This window comes from Anabrus simplex, chromosome 1 (genome assembly GCF_040414725.1).
Source record: "Anabrus simplex isolate iqAnaSimp1 chromosome 1, ASM4041472v1, whole genome shotgun sequence".
NCBI lineage: Eukaryota > Metazoa > Arthropoda > Insecta > Orthoptera > Tettigoniidae > Anabrus > Anabrus simplex.
Genome location: NC_090265.1, coordinates 1,567,672,068 through 1,567,696,612, shown reverse-complemented (window position 1 = coordinate 1,567,696,612; position 24,545 = coordinate 1,567,672,068). Strand labels below are relative to the sequence as shown.

General features: G+C 43.0%; 1 protein-coding gene across 1 annotated transcript in view; it reads left to right on the top strand.

Annotated features, from left to right (window-relative positions):
* Window positions 1–24,545, top strand: part of LOC136880897 (cytosolic phospholipase A2) — a 421,785-nt gene that overhangs the window by 54,825 nt on the left and 342,415 nt on the right. The gene's annotated exons all lie outside the window — the stretch shown is intronic.

Below are 24,545 nucleotides of genomic sequence, written 5' to 3'. Positions count from 1 at the left end.
ACATGGCCTAGCAGAGAAGATTGTGCAACAAGGAAAACTCTGACTGTATCGGTATTGGGACCATACGCCAGTTTGCTATAACGTAAGGGACCTCTTTGATCACGAGTAAAATGCTACCTCATCTGAAAAAATGCAAACTGATGGGTGAACAAATGCACTTCGGACCATACGAGGGTCGACCGCACATACCTCCGTTTCTGTAGCAACAACATCCGGCCTCACAGAGCCACGGTACGTTCGCGGCAAAAATAAAATACATTTCTAATACTAACTTATAGGCATATCAGAACGGAGGAGAAATAAAGATGCATCAAGACTATGGCAAATGAGAATGGCAAAATAAATATCTTTGATAAAATAGGGACGCCTTTTCTGGGATTTTCCTTTCTGAGTCTGAGTCCACTGCTAGCTTGGCTACTCTATTAACGCCTACCTTATCATCTGCGGCGCAATTTGAAAAATACTGAATTTTAATAATCCTTTATAATTTTGTCAGAGGTCTAAAATGCTCACTTATGACTTGCCAATATTTTACATAGTAAGTAATGCAGTCACCTTGAAATATCTTAACTTAAACCAAGTTAGCACTATTGTATTTCGGCAGTTTGCAGTGGGCGGGGTGATGAGAATGTTGTCTTCCTTCTTTGTTCTTTCCTTAGTTTTCTCTCGCCGGGATTTTCAAGCCAGGAATTATTTGAGACGGCGCCACCAAGTCGGGAGTCTGCGCAATCGGATGCAACACAACTTCCCATACGGACAACGAAAGCTACGAAACGCCTTCATTCCCTCAGACAGTTACCGATAGGTTACATTTATTACCGATATGGTTATATCTGCCCCTCCTTAGGAATCAAAAAATTTGGAATGTCCTGTCTCTTTATCTGTGCGATGAATTATTCATCGCGTAACTCTTCCACTTTTTAGCCGTGTATTGTTCTTGTTAAGTCCTGATGTTCGATTCTTAGCATTTGATTCTCCCGTTCGAGAATGAAGCCTAGTTGACCCGAGATTTCTCTTCGCTGTTTCAAATCTTCACACACTTCACACCATTGTCCGTCCTCGTCGGTCTGATGTTCGGTTTCAATATCTGGATTTCTACTTTATCAAGATAATTTTCTTCGAATCGTTGGTTGTCGCCATCTTCCTCATCTTGATCCTCCTCTTCTTCCGAGTTCTGGTCTTGATGTTTCATATCTTTCCTGTTGCTTCCAGGTGGATGGTATAGCTATAAAGTCGCCGCATTGTACACTGATTCCGTAAATCCGTCCATACTTCGGACTGTATAGGATTAATCTTCAGATTGTCAACACCTGTACGGTTAAATATACAGCTCCGCGAATTTATGGTGGAATTTGTTTGCCGAAACGGACACTACTGGTCGCTTTACCAATACTAATTCTCCTACCCTCAAAGGTCGGTGGTATTTCTTACCACAAAGACGTCGCAGTCTCTTCTCTGCCTGTTCCTTCAAATACTCTCAGGTTACTTGAATACATAGTTCTGCCAAAAATCGAGGATCTTGCGGACATTGGATGACATCATGCCAGGGTCTTCTTGGCATATCATCAAAATGGATGACGCTCGGGATCTGACCGGTTGTCTCACGTATCGTTATATTCATGCATTCTTCAATGATCGGAAGTATATCAGAACAACGCCAATGTTGACGCGCGCGGTATATGTGGCAAAACTTCACGATCTCCCTCATAATATGGTCAGCAGGACTGGATTCTGGGTGACGAATGGAACTAAAATGGTGCTTCACCCCTAACTGGTCAATGTCACGCTTGAAATTTCCTTATATAACTTGGGAAAAGTGGTCCGTCAAAATGCATTCGGGTTTTCCCATCTTAGGTATTATCTTAGTTTTAATTTGATTGATTACCGCTCGGGTATTTGCTTTCTGAACTGGATATAACTTGACATATTTTAAAAAATACGTCCACACACACAAAAATGTATTGCGCTTCACTTTTTGACATGTCACATGTACCTAAAACTCGGCGGTCTTCCTAAGATTTGGCCAAATAAACGCTTGTTTTAGGGTATGCGACGTTCACCTCCACAGCGTAACATTTAGCAATATTAGCTACCGTCCTTGGAGGCTGGGGTTCGATTCCCGGTACTGCCAGAAATTTAAGAATTGCAGGAAGGCTGGTGCGTGGTTGAAATGGTACACGCAGCTTACCTTCATTATGGATGTGCCTAAAAATAGCTGCACCACCTCGGGATGAGGGCACGAGTTTACTTCGTCCGGCTCCATGGCTAAATGTTTAGCGTGCTGGCCTTTGGTCACAGGGGTACCGGGTTCGATTCCCGGCAGGGTGGAGAATTTTTACCGAAGTAGGTTAATTCCCCTGGTACGGGGACTGAGTGTATGTGTCGTCTTCATCATCATTTCACCTCATCACGACAAGCAGGTCGCCTACGGGAGTCAAATTAAAGGACCTGCACCAGGCCTCTCCGGATGCCACACGCCATTATTATAAGGTAGGCGACACTTTATCTATGCCTGCTGATCTGTGGCACGGTGAGCCAACCATACCATACCAAATCCTCCAGCAAAACTTGTGGTACCACGATTCTATATCGCGTATGATTATCATCAACAAACGTATGCAAAATGCCACTGAAATAATTGTAATTTTCAGCTCGCTTCTCCAGTTCTCCGTACTCCGCTGTACCTGGTTGAAATCTCCGTTTAAAGAAATCACTCAACCTTCCCGTCTCCTGATATCTCTTCTGTTCGTCGCCAATGTTCTTTAGATTCTCCAATGTCTCGCGATCATCACACACGCTGAATTTGATGGATGATAATACAATCGGGATCTGACTTACGGCTGAGGGCATCAGCAATGACGTTAGCCATATTTCATTTCATGTGTCCACAACTTACGGCTCATGAATGCCAGATACGTGACTTTCAGCTCCCTCTGGGGGTCCTCCTGATACAAGGAAGCACCCACTCCAATATTTGATACGTCCGACTGTACAATGAATATCTTTGCATAGTTGGGATACCCAAGCTTCACGCTGTTCGTGAGGAGTTCTTTCATCTTAAAAATTGCTGCCTTACATTCATCGTCCCATTTCCAACGATTATTATTCTTCAGCAAATTTTGCAAGGGTGCAACGAGTTCCGCGTAACGTGGAGAGTGGTCAGTGAAAAATTAGATATCTCCAGAAATTGCCGAATATGCTTTACCTTGGTTGGTGTGGCGAATTTATGAATGGCCTGAATCTTTACTGGAATTGGGGTAATGCCTTCAGAATCAATGACAGGGCCCTAAAATAGAATGCTTCTTTGGCAGAATTGTGATTTTGAAAGGTTAATTTTGAAGTTGTTTCTTTGCAAATCTTCTAGCAATTTATCGATGTTTTCGAGATATTCGGCTAAAGTTTCAGACGCAACAAGAATGCCATCGACATATCTAACTGTAAATCCCTTTACTTCATCGCTTAGATTCTTATCCAATTCTTTGACGACTGTATTCATTATTCGAAATGGGAGTCTGTTAAAATGTATTGTGACTGATCTATCATAAATCTGGTTAGCATTTTGGCTTTTGGATTGAGTTCCAGTTCCAAATCCAAATCACTAGCGGGTTTAAAAATTGTGTAGAGGAATTAGTAATCAATCTACTCTCTTCAGTCTCATTGATAATCTGCCTTATTTGGGGATGATACCTTTCTGTAATTGGGTATGGACGCTGTCTAAATGGTTCCCAACTATTTACAACAAGGGTATATTGGAAATTTGAAATCTTCCCTGGTCACGATCAAAATACTTCCTTATGTCGTTCTATAATCTCTTGTATTCGAATTCTTTCTACTTCTCAAATGGTGGCCTCACCGACCTTCTTTTGGACTAACAGTTCAAACGACGATTCTTTTTCCTCTGCTTCCAATGCCGCGATCACAAATTCATATTCATCGAATACTTTTTTACTAGAGCCTCCGTGGCTCAGACGGCAGCGTGTCGGCCTCTCACCGCTGGATACCGTGGTTCAAATCCCGGTCACTACATGTGAGATTTGTGCTGGACAAAGCGGAGGCGGGACAGGTTTTTCTCCGGGTACTCCGGGTTTCCCTGTCATCATTCATTCCAGCAACACTCTCCATTCTCATTTCATTGCATCTATCAGTCATTAATAAATCACTTTGGGAGTGGCGACCCCATCGTACTAATAGCCTATATCTGCTTCATTCATTCCATCCCTGACCCGGTCAATGACTGGAAAACAGGTTGTAGGTTTTCATTTTCACTTTTTTACTAACTGATCTTGATCTTGGTAATTATTTATGATCTTCCATGTGTTATACTTCGTATGCAAATTTTTCGAGTGCTTCATTTCTAACTATATACGATTGATATTTTCGTGTATATTTTTTATATTCTGTATCTCTTTCTTGAATATATATTGGTACCTCTGACGCGAATAAATAAAATACTAACATCATTCCATTCTAAGACTCTCTCCTCCCATTCCTTTTCTCCCGAATATAACTGGGTGTTCCAAATCATCTCTTTATTATCTAAATTTTCAATATCATTCAATTTTATTTCCTTTAAGGCCGAATCAATTTTAAAATAAATCGCATAACCCTCCATATTAATATTAGCTTTTTATTCTTGGAGAAAGTCGGATCCAATAATTATGTTGTATTCCATCTTTGTTAATACAATAAATGGATGTGAGACGATATTATCTCCCCGTTCCAAATCGAGGTATGCTTGAGCGTTACAAATAGTAGTGCGGTTGGGGATTACACCGCGAACTTTGATGTTTGATGTGGGAATCACTGGGATATAATTTTTCGATTTCAATTCTTCCAGTAAAACGACGCAAACACTCGCGCCCTATCCACCAAGCATCGAACACGCAATTCATTTACTCTTAATGTATATTACTGGAAATTCTCTCAAAACTTAGTATTAATCTGGATTTTATCTTCCAAAAGCTCATCCGGTTGTACCACCCATATATCAATGGTAACTATAGTCCATTCATGATTACTAGGATTGACAGCCTCCGAAATTCAGGCTATCCCCTCACCTAGCAATTGCACTTTTTATTGGATGAACATACTCATTAGCCTCATATTCAGGGGCATGAGGATTTAATTTTATTCTGATTAGGTTTTTGGGGCTGTAGTGCGAGGCTCCCGCCTCCCTGGCATTCAACCATTTGATTAAATTGCTGTATTGGCTGTTCCCATATGTCTTTCCTGATCTCGAATCATTTAAATCTCGCACGTACTGTTGTGAATCCCTTTTTCTATCCTCGAGATCTCCTCGATAATATTATCTCTGCTGTCTGAAGTTTTGGTTATTTTGACGATGCCATCTAGAATAGGGTCGACCATCTCGATTATATGCCATTGGCCTATACTGCTGTTCACCATACTGTCGTCTAGGTTCCTCCCAAGTACGTGAATTTCATTGGCTATCCCTTACATTTCGATTACCGGTAAATGCTTCACGGGTATTTGTGCCTTGATTCTTGTCTCAAGGATTGTGAGTAACGTTCTAAACGCAATCCTTGTTGTTTTCCGTTCGCCAGTATTTGTCCAGTCTTTTAAAGCTGTCATATCCATCAAAGCAATATCTGAACGCCTGAAACCACACAAGGGCCTGGTCCTCTAAGAACTTTTCCACTACCCTGACGCTACGTACTGGAGACACCCGATGGTCAACAATGTAATCGTCCATCTCAGCCGAAAATGTCTTTAGTGTCACGGTACCCCCGGGTTTGAAAAGCTTTGGTCTATCCTCAGCCATCTTAACTACGTTGTAAAACGGTACAGGCTCATTAGAAAGAGGCGTTGAACTATGTCCCTGCGCCGCTGGTACTTTGTCTCCATTGGTACTCAACCCTTCGATTAGACCCATTCATTCGCCTTCTACCCTCAAATCATAATGGCTAACGTGACTAATTTTAGTAAGGCATGGTTTGTTCTCCGGTTCCTGAAGATCATCCTGTAATTTCAATTTTTCAATTTCTTCCTTCAGTTTCTGTATTAGACCTTCATGTACGTCCACTCTAATCTTTGCCTTTTGTATCTCCAGTCCTCTATTTTATCTGATGCGTTATCTTTATCCTGTATCTCCTCTTGTATCGCGACTGTTCCATCGAATGCCTGCCTTTTAACTTCAGCTATTCGCTTCTCAACTTCGGTAGCAATTTCCTGTTTCGACGTGTTTGTTTGGATCCTAACTTCTCGTACATCGCCTTGAGATTAATGTACCTCCTTCTTAATATCACCTATTGTCCCCTCTCTGGTTCCCTTCTGTGCCACCACCGTTTGGATATGTATCTCTATATGCTCCGTCATGGCCTTCGTCTGAGCTTCAACACGATCAACGCGCCCCATCAACGTGCCTACCGAATTTCCGGTTCTTTCCTGTTCCTTGACCGCACTGTCAGTCGATTTTCCGACTGGATTTTATTTCTCATTGTTCCTTATATACCCTTATGTGCTCCATTAATTCGTTATAACGTTCCCTCGTTTCCTTACGGGTTTCCTCTAACTGAACATTAAATTTTCCCAACTGTTTAATCACCTCTTCTCTCCCTTCTTTACATTCCTTCTGTATTATTTTAATATCTTCACTAATCTGTGCTTGACGTTATTCAATCATTTTTTTAATGTGTTCTCTAATCAGACCTTCCATATTTTCATTAATCTGTGTTTAACTTTGTTCAATCATTTCTTTAACGTCTTATCTAATCTGTCTTTGATCCTCTATCAAAGACCTCATGACTTCCATATCCATTTTACAAACAATATTCGATAAAAATAAGCCTCTCTTGACCCGAACTTCGTACTAAGAGAGATCATTTCGAAAATATAAAATGATTGACGGGTTCCTTTAAAACTTCGCTAATTTCCACAATAATCTGAATCAAACCAAATCTATATTCTCTACACCAACTATCTCAAAGTTGAATAACATAGCATTTTACCAAGAATAATCCTCGTTGTAATAGATCACTGGAAAATTCGATTTTTTCGGATTTGTTCTTTTACTAGATAAGCTCGAATTAAATACCAACACAAGTGGTATATGCCAATAACTTAGACCACCGTTCCAGACTGTGATTGATACACAGATTACAATGGTTAGTACCGTCCCAAACTTTCCATATGAAACCAACTTACTGCCATTTCATAACAGATTTTAAGGCCTGAGGTCACCTTTCTCTACCGCGAATATCTAAACTGCAAATTTAATAAAATGATTTATATTTCAATAATGAGGCCTGTAGCATCAAGTACCTCTCGACTAGTAGCCATGAATACGTCTAGCTGAAGGGTATCAATATTAATTTTTCCTCAGAATTGGGAAAATCATTTTATTTTGTCCCTGATTATAAATCCATGCTTGATATTGGGTACGTCAATCACTATGAATGACTGTCATGGTTATCGCCGACTTAATTCGAACCATTACTATGTTTTCATTTGCCTTCGATGTATGGAATTAAATTTAATCTGTCATTCATTCTGGAATACGGGTCTAATTGTTAGCATCCTATAACATGAGCTACCATAGTCATCCTTATTATAATTGGCCAGTCCTATAATTTTCAATACGGCATTACCATGCCTTGCGCCCATTTTCGCCATTATAATATATCAAAACTGCCCATAGAAAATGAAAATGCATCTTATGAAAAGCATATGGGACCTTTTTGATCAAGAGTAAATTGCCAGCTCATCTGAAAAAAAAAAATCCAAACTGATGGGTGAACAAATGCCCTTCAGAACGTGCGAGGTTCGACCGCACACACCTCGGTTCCTTTAGTAACAACATCCGGCCACACAGAGCATTGGTACGTTTGCGGCAAAAATAAAATACATTTCTAATACTAACTTATAGGCATATCAGAACGGAGGAAAAATAAGGATGCACCAAGACTACGGCAAATGAGAATATCAAAATAAATATCCTTGAAAAAGTAGGGATGCCTTTTCTGGGATTTCCCTTCCTCAGTCTGAGTCCACTGTTGGCTTGGCTACTGAACTGACGCCTATTTTATCCTCTGCGACGCATATAATTTTGTCAGAGGTCTAAATGCCCACTTATGACTTGCCAATCTTTTACTTAGTAGGTAATGAAGTGATCTCGAAATATCCTGTCTTAAATCAAGTTAGCAAGTTGTCACTATTGTATTTCGGCCATTTTTATTGGGCGGGGCGATTAGAATGTTGTCTTTTTGTTGCTTCATACGAATATTAGAGGTTATTGGGTTATAGAGCACTACGCCGAGTAGCGCAATTCCTACTAATTAATGAGAGACCCCTTCCATATCCTAAATCCATAAGTTCACACGATTTGGCAAATAAGGGAATTTTGTACTGTGATAATATACATCGTATATTGTGATTAATAGTGGGTTATAGTGTTTATTACTGACTCGTATTGGAACGGGGTGACATTGACAAGCCCATTAATATTTTAAGAAGAAGAAGAAGAAGAATGTTGTCTTCCCCCTTTGTTCTTTCCTTAATCAGCTTTCTCTCGAAGGGGATGTTCAAGCCATAAAGTATTTGAGACTTCCTTGATCACTCCATAAATGTCAACCCTCCTATTAGTGTTCTCCCCTCCCCATTGAACTCATTTAATGTGGTTGATCCATGTCTTCTCGTTATTCTCGATTGTAGATCCGGTCATGTTCGTGTGGTAATAAGGCGCCAAGATGGCTCACTTCAGCGTGAAAATTACAACCTTGTGTCCATGTGCTTTATCCTATGTTTATTTACCCTTCTGACTATTTGTTGCTTCTCACTTCTATTAGGGGTTATTGGGTCATAGTACTTTCCGCATAGTTGCATTAATCCTACATACTAATGAGGGACCACCTATACATCATTTACCCAGACGTTCAGAGTTTTTGTCACATATGGAAATTGCGGTACTGTGTTTTATCCACCATCATAAATTGTAGTTAATAGTGTTGTGAAGACTTATACGTATTGGAACTGGGTGAAAACTGACAAGCCCATTCAAATTTCCAGAAGAATAAGAAAAGAAGAAGAAGAAAGTATGTGAGACGGCGCCAACAAGTCGGGGGTCTTGCGCAACCGGATGCAACACAACTTCCCATACGGACAAAGAAAACTAGAAAACGCTTTAATTCCGTCAGTGAGTTACCGATACGGTTACATTGGCAGCTCGCTAACCAATCCGAAAGCTCCAATTTCGAACGAGGTGGCGTTCACCAAGAGACGATTAAAGATGTTGCAGTGAGAACGTTCTTTCCAATGGACTTTTGCAGACACGACAGCCACGTGAAGCAAGCCTATATTTGTATATTCAGAATAAGAATTCAGGACAGGTGTCTGTGAGAAATCGGTACAAGTCACTGCATGTAGAACAACAGAGGGAAGATGAGGAACAGAGAACTGTTGCTGAGAAGAGTGGAAGTAGGAGGATAGTAACAGGTAGGAAAAGGAAATTTAGAGTAGAGGATAGGAAAAGAGAGGTGGAGCAGGGTCATGGGAGGGAGAAAAGGGAGGGGAAGTAGCTTCTGCAGCCGTCGGGAAAGATAGGGCTGACCAGGGGTGAGGGGAACAAATGAGGTGGGTAGGATTGAGGCTCTGGTCATGGGGAATTCCATAGTTAGACATGCATGTAAAGTGTATCTAGGGAAGGGAACCAGGGTATAATCCAAGAATTAGGTTGAAGCAGACGTTGTGGAAAGTAGGAGGAGGAAAAGGAGAAGGTGGTAGTATTTCACCTTGGTACAAACAACATAAGGCAAACAGGAATAAGTTCCAAAATAGTTGGGGATGTGTGCGATTAGTAAATGCAGCACGGGTGAGGTTTAAGGGAGCGGAGAGAGTTATCAGCGGAATACTGTGTAGGAGGAACACTGGCGTAGCCAAGGGGGGCCCAGGGGGGCAGGGCCCCCCAAAATGTTTCCTGAAACTAGAGCGAGGATCAGCCGTTGTTTTACGTACGGTACGAACAACTTAAAAACTTACGCCGAAATGTTAAATTAACGTAGCGACAAAGAATCTACTAGCAAGGCTCAATAGGGCCATACATAATTCTCCATATTTGTACTGCTTGAATGGAAGGAAAAAACTTAGGATTGAGATGCACGGGGATATTTCCCTGTAGAGGCCTCAGTATTGGGAATGTAACCGTGTGTTGACAAATGTCAAGACATGAGGAAAGGGGCAATTAGCAAGGGATTACTCAGTAGGGGGCTAGAACGTGATGATCGAGATAAAGGGGGCCGCAGCCAGAAACAGTTGCAAGCTTACCACATCGTGTCAGCTTTTGTACATCGGTTCGCGGAAACAAAAATGTCCTAGGGATCCTCGGGTTGTACCGTGGTTGAGAGATGTGCTGTGTTTAAGTTGCAGCGTTGGGAATACTCTGACAGGATTGTGAGCTGCACTTAGTTCCTCATTTTGTGCCACATAAGTAACTTTTTTTGAAGAGGAACCATTTTGTCACTGAGAAGCCAAAACTATTTGCATCCTCGGTAAGTTATGGACATGTTTTTTAAAATTCTAACAGTAGCAAGACAATCGCGGATGTGTGCCTAAGTTCGATAGGTAGGCCTGTATATTTTGTCAAATGTACAGGAACTGATTGGAACCTCAAATGGCACCATCAAAACTATTTTGTAATTGGCGGGCGTGATAACTCAGTTCCAATGATTCTATCTTCTCATCAGGACAGCCCAGGCTTGAATCGCAGGCAATGGATGAAACATTTTTAAAATGGGAAGTCACGTTCTATTGATACGGATTCTACTTAAAACGCTAGATCCCGTCCATTATCATTCTTTATACTTTTGAGCCATAACCGCAGCATTTATCGCGATGTATTTTGAGTATCCAACCATTCTTCGGGCGTACCTTGTACCTTAAACGGTGAGAGAATGCAGTGGCGTACCCACAAAATAATTTGTAAGTCCAAGCCAATAGCGTGGATACAACTTTTCCTTAGAAGGGTTGCGAAAAGATATTTTAATTTTTATTTAGAATTTGCTTTACGTCGCACCGTAGGTCTTATGGCGACGATGGTAAAGAAAAGGCCGAAGAGTGGTAAGGAAGCGGCCGTGGCCTTAATTAAGGTACAGCCTTAGCATTTGCCTGGTGTGAAAATGGGAAACGACGGAAAACCATCCTTAGAACTGCCGACAGTGGGGTTTGAACCCACTATCTCCCAGATGCAAGCACACAGCTTTGCGCCCCTAACCGCAAGGCCAACTCGCCCGATGCATATGGTAAGAAAGCCGGTCCTACCGAGTTCGGTGACGGATCTTTAGTAGATATTAATGGTTTTGATTCTTACCATGTACAATCATAGCTTCTGTACTCTTAACACAAACCGGCTGCATTATTGAAACTGTTCGTAAAATTGGTAGTATCGTTCTTCGTTTGTGAGGAAGTAGAATCTTCATTTAATTTGTCTTCTTATAAAAATGAACTACTTTGGTACTACACCCCGTGAAGGTGACTATTTCGATTATGGGAGACTCAAAGTCAACTTTACTGCACCCCAAACCAAGGCTGTATCTTCCCCACTCCATGCCTTTCTTAACTCTGTCAGTGCCGGGAATCAAATGCACGATGCCTTAAGTCAAATTCTAAAATAAGGAGACCTGAAAGTAACAGGCCGGCCCCGCGGTGTAGGGGTAACGTGCCTGCCTCTTACCGGAGGCCCCGGGTTCGATTCCCGGCCAGGTCAGGTATTTTTACCTGGATCTGAGGGCTGGTTCGAGGTACACTCAGCCCACGTGTTTATAATTGAAGAGCTATCTGACAGTGAGATGGCGGCCCCCGTCTAGAAAGCCAAGAATAACGGCGGAGAGGATTCGTCGTGCTGACCACACGTCACCTCGTAATCTGCAGGCCTCCGGGCTGAACAGTGGTCGCTTGGAAGGCAATGGCCCTTCGGGGCTGTTACGCCATGAGTTTGGTTTGGAAAAATGAGGAAGCGACACCCATGCAAGGCTCTTTAGCTTCCAGCTAGTTCTTCTGACCGGCCTCGTGCATTTAGGACAGTTGGAAAACGTTCGTCTTAATAAATGCTCCTCATAAAACATTTGCAAAAATAACAACTGCATCTATTTATAACAATAATCAAAAACGCCTTCTTTTCATGTGGCTCTGTTGGTTGAGTCGCTGTCCTTCAGAGTCCGAGTTCGCAGGTTCAAATCTCGGCTTGGGTCGGTGGCCCTTAAAACGTTGTTGAAATGGCAACAGTTCCGTGTCGTCGGTTTCTGGCACGTTAATACAATTTATACGTACGAATATTAGTGTCACAAAACTGTAACTTTATACTACGGTACTATATTCTGTATCCCGGGCTTGCGAGGGAAAGTAATTAACAATTTACTTTACGTCGCACCGACACAGATAGGTCTTATGGCGACGGTAGGATAGGAATGGCCTAGGAGTGGGAAGGAAACGGCCGTGGGCTTAATAATTATGGTACAGCCCCAGCATTTGCTTGGTGTGAAAAAGGGAAACCATTCTCAGGGCTGCCGACAGTGGGGTTCCAATCCACTATCTCCCGGATGCAAGCTCACAGCTGCGTGGCCCTAACCGCGACGGAAACTAGTATGATGGTAAACCGTACCGAGCATATGTTGTGACGTGTATTTTTCTTTACCAACTAACAAAATATCTATACCCATACGCTTTACATTCTCTATTTATTTATTTATTTTAGTGCCCTCTGTACCGTGGTGAAGTTAGGACTCCAGGCCCCCTCGTACACTTAACCACATACTAATCAGAATCTTAAATAAAATACTGTTCGAGTGGATTGGAACCCCACTGTCGGCAGCCCTGAAAATGGTTTCCCTTTTTCACACCAAGGTACTTAAAATAGTTAAAACTACATAAATGAATAGAATTGAAAATAAATTTAAATAAAAATTACTACCTAAATTAATATTAAAACTAATTAATATTAAAAGCTCTTAAAAATGACTTATCCTCAGGCACGCACACATTCATACTTCAACCATTCAGTCAACTGTCCTCACCAGGTGACCTTAAATCGTGATTTAAAAAAAAGGAAAGCTAGTTTCTCTGACCTGAGCTGGCAGGGTATTCCAAAATCTGGCAACAGTCACCACAAAGAATCTATTAATTTTATTTGTGCGGTGCAGCGGAATAGAAATAATGAATCTAGAACGTGTATTTAAGTTGTGAAATGATGATAAAAGGATGAATTTAGAAGAAATATACAGTGACTGACTTTCAGCTAACACTGATCACCATCGTTAATGTGTGTAGCTGCTGACGTTTATCAGACGTCAGTCATGAGACAGCCTGATAGTATGGGGAGATATGGACATCGTACCCGATAGTGTAAATAAATCCAGGCAGGAATTCAGTGCTCGTTGAAGTTTAAATGTTCCTTTCTCTCGTAATGTCAACTAAAACGTCACAATAATCAAGAATAGGGAGAATGAGTGTCTGTATTAGTTTGGCCTGTAGCTCAAATGGAAATACATCCCTTTGCCGTTTAAGAGGGTGAAGAACTCCAGAAATCTTTGTTCGTATTCCTTTCGTGTGATCTGACCAATCAACTGTTTTATTCATCATTACGCCGAGATTTGTAACCGTTTTACTGTAGGGAATACCATTCAGTAGGATAGGCGGGATTGCGACACTGTTCGAGCAGCTCAGTAATTTTTGTGATCCAATTATGATTGCCTGAGATTTTGTGCAGTTTATTATAAGAGAGTTTCGTTGTGCATATACACTGAGTCGTCGGAGGTCATTGTTAATATCTTCTCTTGCAGTGTCGATATATTTGAAGATCGTCAACACAGAGGTGATGTGTGTTATTTCCCGTCACAGATGGTATGTCACTGATATAAATACATAAAATTAGGGGCCCTGGAATACTGGCCTGTGGAGCAACACGAAGTTTCATTTTCCATTTAGAGGTCTTGTCGTTCACTGTTACACGCTGTTGACGGTTACTCAAATAAGAACTAAAAACCTTTACGCGCAGCCAGGTCGAAATTTAGCAGTTCCATTTTCTTTATCATAGTCGGAATTACTGTAGTGTCAAAGGCGCTACTGAAGTCAAAAAGGATAAGTATAGTGAGCAGTCGTTTGTCCATAGCATTTCTAATGTCTTCAGTAACCTTCAAAAATGCTGTCGCGGTAATGTGACCCTTCTTAAATCCTGATTGCAAAGGGTCCAAAAGAGCATTTTTATTTAGGTACCGGTATTCCAGAAATTGCTCGTACCTATACTAAACGTTCAAAGGCTTTAGAAAGCCCAGGGAGTATGGACATAGGACGATAGTGAGAGGGTGGTGTAGTCTTTGATTTAATCGAGTACAAAGTCTTTTTAACCTGATTTTCTATGACACTGTTAAATGTGAATGGTGGATTGGCTGGAGGGGAGGGCGGTGAGTCGGTGCAATTAATTTGGGTAGGTTGAATATTTATTCTACTAAAGTAATCGTTCAGTTCGTCAAGTGGAATGTCAGGAGTTGTCTGTCTCTGTTTATGTTTTCCTATTCCTAGAGCCATGGTCCCATGCGCGATTAGAATTTAAGTTGTTAGCTAAATTCCGGAAATATATACATTTTTTTATTTCTGATTAACTGCTTTGTGCGATTTCTTAAGATGCGGTAAGATTCGAAGTCTGTGTCATCTAGAGTTTGTTTATAATGTCGAAATAACGAGTCGCGGTGGGCCATCATTCTCTTGGCTTCATCATCTAGCTATGGACAAGAAGGGCGAGAAACCTGTATTCGACGTGTGTGTGTGTGTGTGTGTGTGTGGTCTGTGTGTATTTCATTGCCGCATTATTTGTACAAAATGGCACTTCTTTATTGCTTATCAAATGACCATTACTATAATAACATAATATAATATTATGGTTCATGTTTGTGGGTTACTGTAGTCACGTCCTAGTTCGTGAACCATGGGCAACGGCTGAGTGGCCTAGTAAGTGGTCCTGAGAGTCGGGATACCAGTTGCTATGGAATGGGAGTGGGCATCTCGGACATATTCTGAGTCGTGGCCCTCCTTGTGCTCAGGCGGCTAGGACTATACAATTCACCGGTGGTCCATAACCCGTTAGAGGAGAGATCCTCACTTGGACTATGTGCAAGTAGGGCAGCATCCTGCTTCATGAATTAACCGAGCTCAGAACACTTTAAGCAAGCCTCGGACCTATGGGAGTAATGGAGTCCCACTCCCATTTGACAGGCGAGGGACTCCTTGGATACAACTTGGCGAACGAAATGGAATTCGATGGGGAGCTATCAATATTAATGGGGCTTATGGAAGAAAGAAGGTAGAACTGGCTGAGTCAGCAAAGAGGATGCATCTGGATGTGCTAGGAGTAAGTGATATTCGGGTAAGGGGAGATAATGAGGAAGAGATAGGAGAAAGTGTACTTGACGGGTGTTAGAAAGGGAAGGGCAGAGTCTGGGGTAGGGCTCTTTATCAGGAATACCATTGCACGCAACATAGTTTCTGTTAGGCACGTAAATGAGCGAATGATGTGGGTAGATTTGTCAGTGGGAGGAATTAGGACAAGAATTGTGTCCGTGTATTCACCATGTGAGGGTGCAGATGAGGATGAAGTTGACAAGTTTTATGAAGCATTGAGTGACATCGTGGTCAGGGTGAACAGCAAGGATAGAATAGTGCTAATGGGCGATTTCAATGCGAGAGTTGGGAATAGAACTGAAGGATACGAAAGGGTGATTGGTAAATGTGGGGAAGATATGGAAGCTAATGGGAATGGGAAGCGTTTGCTGGACTTCTGTGCTAGTATGGGTTTAGCTGTTACGAATACATTCTTCAAGCATAAGGCTATTCACCGCTACACATGGGAGGCTAGGGGCACCAGATCCATAATAGACTATATCTTAACGGACTTTGAATTCAGGAAATCTGTTAGGAATGTACGAGTTTTTCGCGGATTTTTCGATGATACAGACCACTGCCTGATCTGTAGTGAACTAAGTATCTCTAGGCCTAGGGTAGAGAAAGTGAAATCTGTCTGCAAACGAATAAGAGTAGAAAATCTTCAGGACGAGGAAATTAGACAGAAGTACATGGATATGATTAGTGAGAAGTTTCGAACAGTAGACAGTAAGCAGGTTCAGGATATAGAAAGTGAATGGGTGGAATACAGGGATGCTGTAGTAGAAACAGCAAGGGAATGCCTGGGAACAACTGTGTGTAAAGATGGGTGGAATGATGAAGTGAGAGCAGCCTGTAAAAGTAAAAACAAGGCTTATCAGAAACGGCTCCAAACAAGGGCCGAGGCAGACAGGGATTTGTACGTAGATGAAAGAAACAGAGCGAAACAAATAGTTGTTGAATCCAAAAAGAAGTCATGGGAAGATTTTGGTAATAACCTGGAAAGGCTAGGTCAAGCAGCAGGGAAACCTTTCTGGACAGTAATACAGAATCTTAGGAAGGGAGGGAAAAAGGAAATGAACAGTGTTTTGAGTAATTCAGGTGAACTCATAATAGATCCTAGGGAATCACTGGAGAGGTGGAGGGAATATTCTGAACATCTTCTCAATGTAAAAGGAAATCATCCTGGTGGTGTTGCAAACAGCCAAGCTCATGGGGAGGAGGAAAATGATGTTGGTGAAATTATGCTTGAGGAAGTGGAAAGGATAGTAAATAAACTCCATTGTGATAAGGAAGCGGGAATAGATGAAATTAGACCTGAAATGGTTAAGTATAGTGGGAAGGCAGGGATGAAATGGCTTCATAGAGTAGTAAAATTAGCGTGGAGTGTTGGTAAGGTACCTTCAGATTGGACAAAAGCAGTAATTGCACCTATCTATAAGCAAGGGAACAGGAAGGATTGCAACAACTATCGAGGTATCTCATTGATTAGTATACCAGGCAAAGTATTCACTGGCATCTTGGAAGGGAGGGTGCGATCAGTCGTTGAGAGGAAGTTGGATGAAAACCAGTGTGGTTTCAGACCACAGAGAGGCTGTCAGGATCAGATTTTCAGTATGCGCCAGGTAATTGAAAAATGCTACGAGAGGAATAGGAAGTTGTGTTTATGTTTCGTAGATCTAGAGAAAGCATATGACAGGGTACCGAGGGAAAAGATGTTCGCCATACTGGGGGACTATGGAATTAAAGGTAGATTATTAAAATCAATCGAAGGCATTTATGTTGACAATTGGGCTTCAGTGAGAATTGATGGTAGAATGAGTTCTTGGTTCAGGGTACTTACAGGAGTTAGACAAGGTTGTAATCTTTCACCTTTGCTGTTCGTAGTTTACATGGATCATCTGCTGAAAGGTGTAAAATGGCAGTAAGGGATTCAGTTAGGTGGAAATGTAGTAAGCAGTTTGGCCTATGCTGACGACTTGGTCTTAATGGCAGACTGTGCCGAAAGCCTGCAATCTAATATCTTGGAACTTGAAAATAGGTGCAATGAGTATGGTATGAAAATTAGCCTCTCGAAGACTAGATTGATGTCAGTAGGTAAGAAATTCAACAGAATTGAATGTCAGATTGGTGATAGAAAGCTAGAACAGGTCGATAATTTCAAGTATTTAGGTTGTGTGTTCTCCCAGGATGGTAATATAGTAAGTGAGATTGAATCAAGGTGCAGTAAAGCTAATGCAGTGAGCTCGCAGTTGCGATCAGCAGTATTCTGTAAGAAGGAAGTCAGCTCCCAGACGAAACTATCTTTACATCGGTCTGTTTTCAGACCAACTTTGCTTTACGGGAGCGAAAGCTGGGTGGACTCAGGATATCTTATTCATAAGTTAGAAGTAACAGACATGAAAGTAGCAAGAATGATTGTTGGTACGAACAGGTGGGAACAATGGCAGGAGGGTACTCGGAATGAGGAGATAAAGGCTAATTTAGGAATGAACTCGATGAAGCTGTACGCATAAACCGGCTTCGGTGGTGGGGTCATGTGAGGAGGATAGGTTACCTAGGAGAATAATGGACTCTGTTATGGAGGGTAAGAGAAGTAGAGGGAGACCAAGACGACGATGGTTAGACTCGGTTTCTAACGATTTAACGATAAGAGGTGTAGAACTAAATGAAGCCACAACACTAGTTGCAAATCGAGGATTGTGGCGACGTTTAGTGAATTCTCAGAGGCTTGCAGACTGAACGCTGAAAGGCATAACATTATATAATGATAATGTATGTATGTATGTATGTATGTATGTATGTATAATAACATTATCGTATTTATTCTAAACCAGAATATTGCATCTTTACTCAAACTGTTTATTCTTGCATTCACTTAACTTGTACCGGTACTCGGAATATATGAAATGCTGCAGTTATAATGGGATGAGAGTAATTTAGAAGGGGGGGGGGGGAGGTTGTCGCCCAAGCAGTCCAGGCACCTCAGGAGTTTTAACGAATGTACTTTTATTACGCATTTTATCACTGGAGTAGCCAAGGGGGGCCCAGAGGGGCCGCCCCCCCCCCAAAAAAAATATTTCCTGAAACTAGAGCGAGGATCAGCCGTTGTTTTACGTACGGTACAAACAACTTAAAAACTTACGCCGAAATGTTAAGTTAACGTAGCGACAAAGAATCTACTAGTAAGGCTCAATAGGGCCATACATAATTCTCCATATTTGTACTGCTTGAATGAAAGGAAGACAATTAGGATTGTGATGCGCGGGGATATTTCCCTGCAGAGGTCTCACTATTGAGAATGTAACTGTGTGTTGACAAATGTCAAGACATGAAGAAAGGGGAAATTAGCAAGGGATTACTCAGAAGGGGGCCGGAACGTGACCACCGAGATAACGGGGGCCACGTCCAGAAACATTTGCAAGCTTACAACATCGTGTCAGCTATTGCATATCGGTTCCAGGAAACAACGTCCTAGGGACCCTCGGGTTGTACTGTGGTTGAGAGATGTGCTGTGTTTAAGTTGCAGCGTTGGGAAGACCGTGATGGGATTGTGAGCTGCACGTTAGTTCCTCATTTTGTGCCATATAACTTGTTTTGCAGAGGAGCCATTTTGTCACTGAGAAGCCAACACTATGTGCATCCTCGGTAAGTTATGAAAAAAGGTTTTTTATTCTTACAGTAGCAAGACAATCACGGATACGTGCCTAAGTTCGATAGGTGGGCCTATATATCTTGTCAAATGCCCGGGGACTGATTGGAACCTCAAATGGCACCATCAAGTGTGCGGGTAACTATTTTGAAATTGGCGGGCGTGATAACTCAGTCCCAATGTTTCTATCTTCTCAACAGGACGGCCCAGGCTTGAATCGCAGTCGATACATGAAACATTTTAAAAATGGGAAATCACGTTCTATTGATACGGATTCTACTTAAAACACTAGATCCCGTCCCTTACCTTTCCTTATACACTGACTGACAGAGCAAATGCAACACCAAGAAGGAGTGGTCAGAACTTTATGCCAATTGCAGGGTAGACTGACGTCACTGAGGTATGCTCATGATGTGAAATGCGCCGCTGTGCTGCGCATGTAGCGAACGATAAATGGGACACGGCGTTGGCGAATGGCCCACTTCGTACCGTGATTTCTCAGCCGACAGTCATTGTAGAACGTGTTGTCGTGTGCCACAGGACACGTGTATAGCTAAGAATGCCAGGCCGCCGTCAACGGAGGCATTTCCAGCAGACAGACGACTTTACGAGGGATATGGTGATCGGGCTGAAAAGGGCAGGTTGGTCGCTTCGTCAAATCGCAGCCGATACCCATAGGGATGTGTCCACGGTGCAGCGCCTGTGGCGAAGATGGTTGGCGCAGGGACATGTGGCACGTGCGAGGGGTCCAGGCGCAGCCCGAATGACGTCAGCACGCGAGGATCGGCGCATCCGCCGCCAAGCGGTGGCAGCCCCGCACGCCACGTCAACCGCCATTCTTCAGCATGTGCAAGACACCCTGGCTGTTCCAATATCGACCAGAACAATTTCCCGTCGATTGGTTGAAGGAGGCCTGCACTCCCGGCGTCCGCTCAGAAGACTACCATTGACTCCACAGCATAGACGTGCACGCCTGGCATGGTGCCGGGCTAGAGCGACTTGGATGAGGGAATGGCGGAACGTCGTGTTCTCCGATGAGTCACGCTTCTGTTCTGTCAGTGATAGTCACCGCAGACGAGTGTGGCGTCGGCGTGGAGAAAGGTCAAATCCGGCAGTAACTGTGGAGCGCCCTACCGCTAGACAACGCGGTATCATGGTTTGGGGCGCTATTGCGTATGATTCCACGTCACCTCTAGTGCGTATTCAAGGCACGTTAAATGCCCACCGCTACGTACAGCATGTGCTGCGGCCGGTGGCACTCCCGTACCTTCAGGGGCTGCCCAATGCTCTGTTTCAGCAGGATAATGCCCGCCCACACACTGCTCGCATCTCCCAACAGGCTCTACGAGGTGTACAGATGCTTCCGTGGCCAGCGTACTCTCCGGATCTCTCACCAATCGAACACGTGTGGGATCTCATTGGACGCCGTTTGCAAACTCTGCCCCAGCCTCGTACGGACGACCAACTGTGGCAAATGGTTGACAGAGAATGGAGAACCATTCCTCAGGACACTATCCGCACTCTTATTGACTCTGTACCTCGACGTGTTTCTGCGTGCATCGCCGCTCGCGGTGGTCCTACATCCTACTGAGTCGATGCCGTGCGCATTGTGTAACCTGCATATCGGTTTGAAATAAACATCAATTATTCGTCCGTGCCGTCTCTGTTTTTCCCCAACTTTCATCCTTTTCGAACCACTCCTTCTTGGTGTTGCATTTGCTCTGTCGGTCAGTGTACTTATGAGCCAGGACCTCATCATTTATGGTGGTGTATTTTGAGTATCCAACCATTCTTCGGACTTATCTTGTACCTTAAATGGTGAGTGGATGCAGAGGCGTACCCACAAAATAATTTCAGTGGGATACAACTTTTCCTTGGAAAGGGTTGTGAAAAGATTTTTTTAATTTTTATTTAGAATTTGCTTTACATCGCACCGTAGGTCTTACGGCGACGATGGGAAAGGAAAGGGCTGAGAGTGGGAAGAAGCGGCCGTGGCCTTAATTAAGCTACAGCCCCAGCATTTGCCAGGTGTGAAAATGGGAAACCACAGAAAACCATCTTTAGGGTTGCCGACAGTGGAGTTTGAACCCGCTATCCCCCGGATGCAAGCACACAGCTGTGTGCCCGTAACCGCAACGCCAACTTGCCCGGTGGATATGAAATGAAAGCCGGTCCTACCGAGTGCGGTGACGGATCTTCAGTAGATATTGTTGGTTTTGATTGTTACCATGTACAATTATACCTTCTGTACCCTTAACATAAACCGGCTGCATTATTGAAATTGTTCCTTCTTCGTTTGTAAGGAAGTAGAATCTTCATTTAATTTGTCTTCTTAAAAAAAAAGGAACCACTTTGGTACTACACCCCGTGAAGGTGACTACCTTCCAGGTCGTAGATATTTCGATTACGGGAGACTCAAGGCCAACTCTACCGCACCCACAAACAAGGCTATATCCTCCCCATCCCATGCCTTTCTTAACTCTGTCAGTGGCGGGAATCGAATGCAGGATGCCTAAGTCAAATTCTAAAATAAGGAGACCTAAAAGTATCCAGCCGGCCCCACGGTATACGGGTAGCGTGCCTACGTCTTACCGGAGGCCCCGGGTTCGATTCCAGGCCAGGTCAGGGACTTTTACCTGGATCTTAGGGCTGGTTCGAGGTTCACTCAGCCCATGTGTTTATAATTGAGGAGCTATCTGACGATGAGATGGCGGCCCCGGTCTAGAAAGCCAGAAATAACGGCGGATAGGATTCGTCGTGCTGACCACACGACATCTTGTAATCTGCAGGCCTCCGGGCTGAACAGCCGTCGCTTGGTAGGCGATGGCCCTTCGGGGCTGTTACGCCATGGAGTTTGGTTTGGAAAAGTATACAGAGAAGGATGCGACACCCCTGCAAAGCTCTTCAGCTTCCAACTAGTTCTTCTGTCCGGCCTCGTGCATTTAGGATAGTAAGAAAACGTACGCCTTAATAAATGCTCCTCATAAAACCTTTGTAAAAGTACTAACTGCATCTATTTATAACAATAATCACAAACGCCTCCTTTTCATGTGGTTCACTTGGTTGACTCGCTGCCCTTCTGAGTCTGAGTTCGCAGGTTCAAATCCCGGCTTGGGTCGGTGGCCCTTAAAATGGTGTTGAAATGGCAACAGCTCAGTGTCGTTGGTTTCTGCCACGTAAATAAAAATTATACATACGAATATTGGCGTCACAAAACTCTAACTTTATACTATTATATTCTGTATCCCAGGCTTGCGAGGAAAAGTAAATAACAATCTACTTTACGTCGCACCGACACATATAGGTCTTATGGCGACGGTGGGATCGAAAAGGCTTAGGAGTGGGAAGGAAGCAGCCGTGGCCTTAATTAAGGTACAGCCCCAGCATTTGCCTGGTGTGAAAATGGGAAACCACGGAAAACCATCTTCAGGGCTGCCGATAGTGGGATTCGAACCTACTACCTCCCGGATGCAAGCTCAAAGCAGCGCGCCTCTACGCGCACGGCCAACTCGCCCGGTCCTCGTTCACTTAACCACATACTAATCAGAATTTTAAATAAAATACTGAGATACTTAAAATAGTTAAAACTACATAAATTAATAGACATGAAAATAAATTTAAATAAATTACTAAATTAATATTAGAACTAATAAATAAAAAACTCTTAAAAATGACTAATCCTCAGGAACGCACACATTCATCAACCATTCATTCAGCTGTCCTCAGCAGGTAGTCTCGGCAGGTGACCTTAAATCGTGATTTTTAAAAAGCTACTTTCTATGATGGTGGTGGTGATTATTGTTTTAAGAGGAAGTACAACTAGGCAACCATCCTCTATAAAACACTAATCAGAGGGAAAATATGGAAGGGGCCTGACACTTCGAAAAATGAATATATCGGCCAAAGGAAGACAAGGGCCACGAAGGGCGTGAAAATGAAAGACTCCCTAGTCCTCGCAAACCTAATAGCGTCGGGGTCGGAAAAGAACAAGAGTTGACCAAGGGAGGTCGGATAGGATAGATGAAGGTGAGGAGCCTGGCACAAGTAAGTGGAAGCAATGCCAGGACTCAGCGGAGGGCCCCGTGGTCGCCAACCCACGCTCCAATGTTCAGAGCCCCTGGGGCCTCTTTTAGTCGCCTCTTACGACAGGCAAGGGATACCGTGGGTGTTATTCTACCGCCCCCACCCACAGGGGGGAAAGTTAGAAGCCTGGCACAAGTAAGTGGAAACAATGCCGGGACTCAGCTAAGGGCCTCGTGGTCGCCAACCCACGCTCCAAAGTTCAGAGCCCTTGGGGCCCCTTTTAGTCGCCTCTTACGACAGGCAGGGGATACCGTGGGTGTTACTCTACCGCCCCCACCCACAGGGGGGCTACTTTCTCTGACCTGAACTGGCAGGGAATTCCATAATCTGGCGACAGTCACCACAAAAGATCTATTAATTTTATTTGTGCGATGCAGTGGAATAGAAAGAATGAATCTAGAACATGTACAGTATTTAAGTTGTGAAATGATGATAAGAAGTTGAATTTAGAAGAAATATACAGTACATTGGCTGACTTTCAGCTAACACTGATCACCATCGTTAAAGTGTGTAGCTGCCGACGTTTATCAGACATCAGCCATGAGACAGCTTGATAGTGTGGGGTGAAATGAACATTGTACCTGATATTGTAAATAAATCGCAGGCAGGAATTCAGTGCTCGTTGAAGTTTAAATGTTTCTTCTCTCGTCATGGCAACTAAAACAACGTCACAATAATCAAAAATAGGGAGAGTGAGTGTCTGTATTAGTTTGGCCTGTAGCTCAAATGGAAATACATCCCTCTGGCGTTTAAGAGGGCGAAGAACTCCAAAAATCTTTTTACGTATTTCTTTCGTGTGATCAGACCAATCAACTGTTTCATTCATCATAACGCCTGGATTTGTAAACGTTTTACTGTAGGGAATAATGTTACCATTCAGTAGGATAGGCGGGATTGCGACATTGTTTGAGCAGCTCCGTAATTTTCGAGATCCAAATATAATTGAGATTTTTTGCAGTTTAGTATAAGAGAGCTTCGTTGTGCATATACACTGAGTCCTCGGAGGTCCCTGTTAACATCTTTTCTTGCAGTGTCGATATATTTGAAGATCGTCAGCACAGAGGTAATGTGTGTTATTTCCTGTCACAGATGGTATGTCATTGATATAAATACAGAAAATAGGGGCCGTAGAACACTGCCCTGTGGGGCAACACTAAGATTCATTTTCCATTTAGAGGGCTTGTCGTTTACTGTTACACGCTGTCGACGGTTACTCAAATAAGAACTAAAAACCTTAAGCGCAGCCAGGTCGAAATTTAGCAGTTCCATTTTCTTTATCATAGTCGGAGTTACTATAGTGTCAAAGGCGCTACTGAAGTCAAGAAGGATAAGTATAGTGAGCAGTCGTTTGTCCATAGCGTTTCTAATGTCTTCAGTAACCTTCAAAAGTGCTGTCACGGTAGCCTACTGTGACCCTTCTCAAATCCAG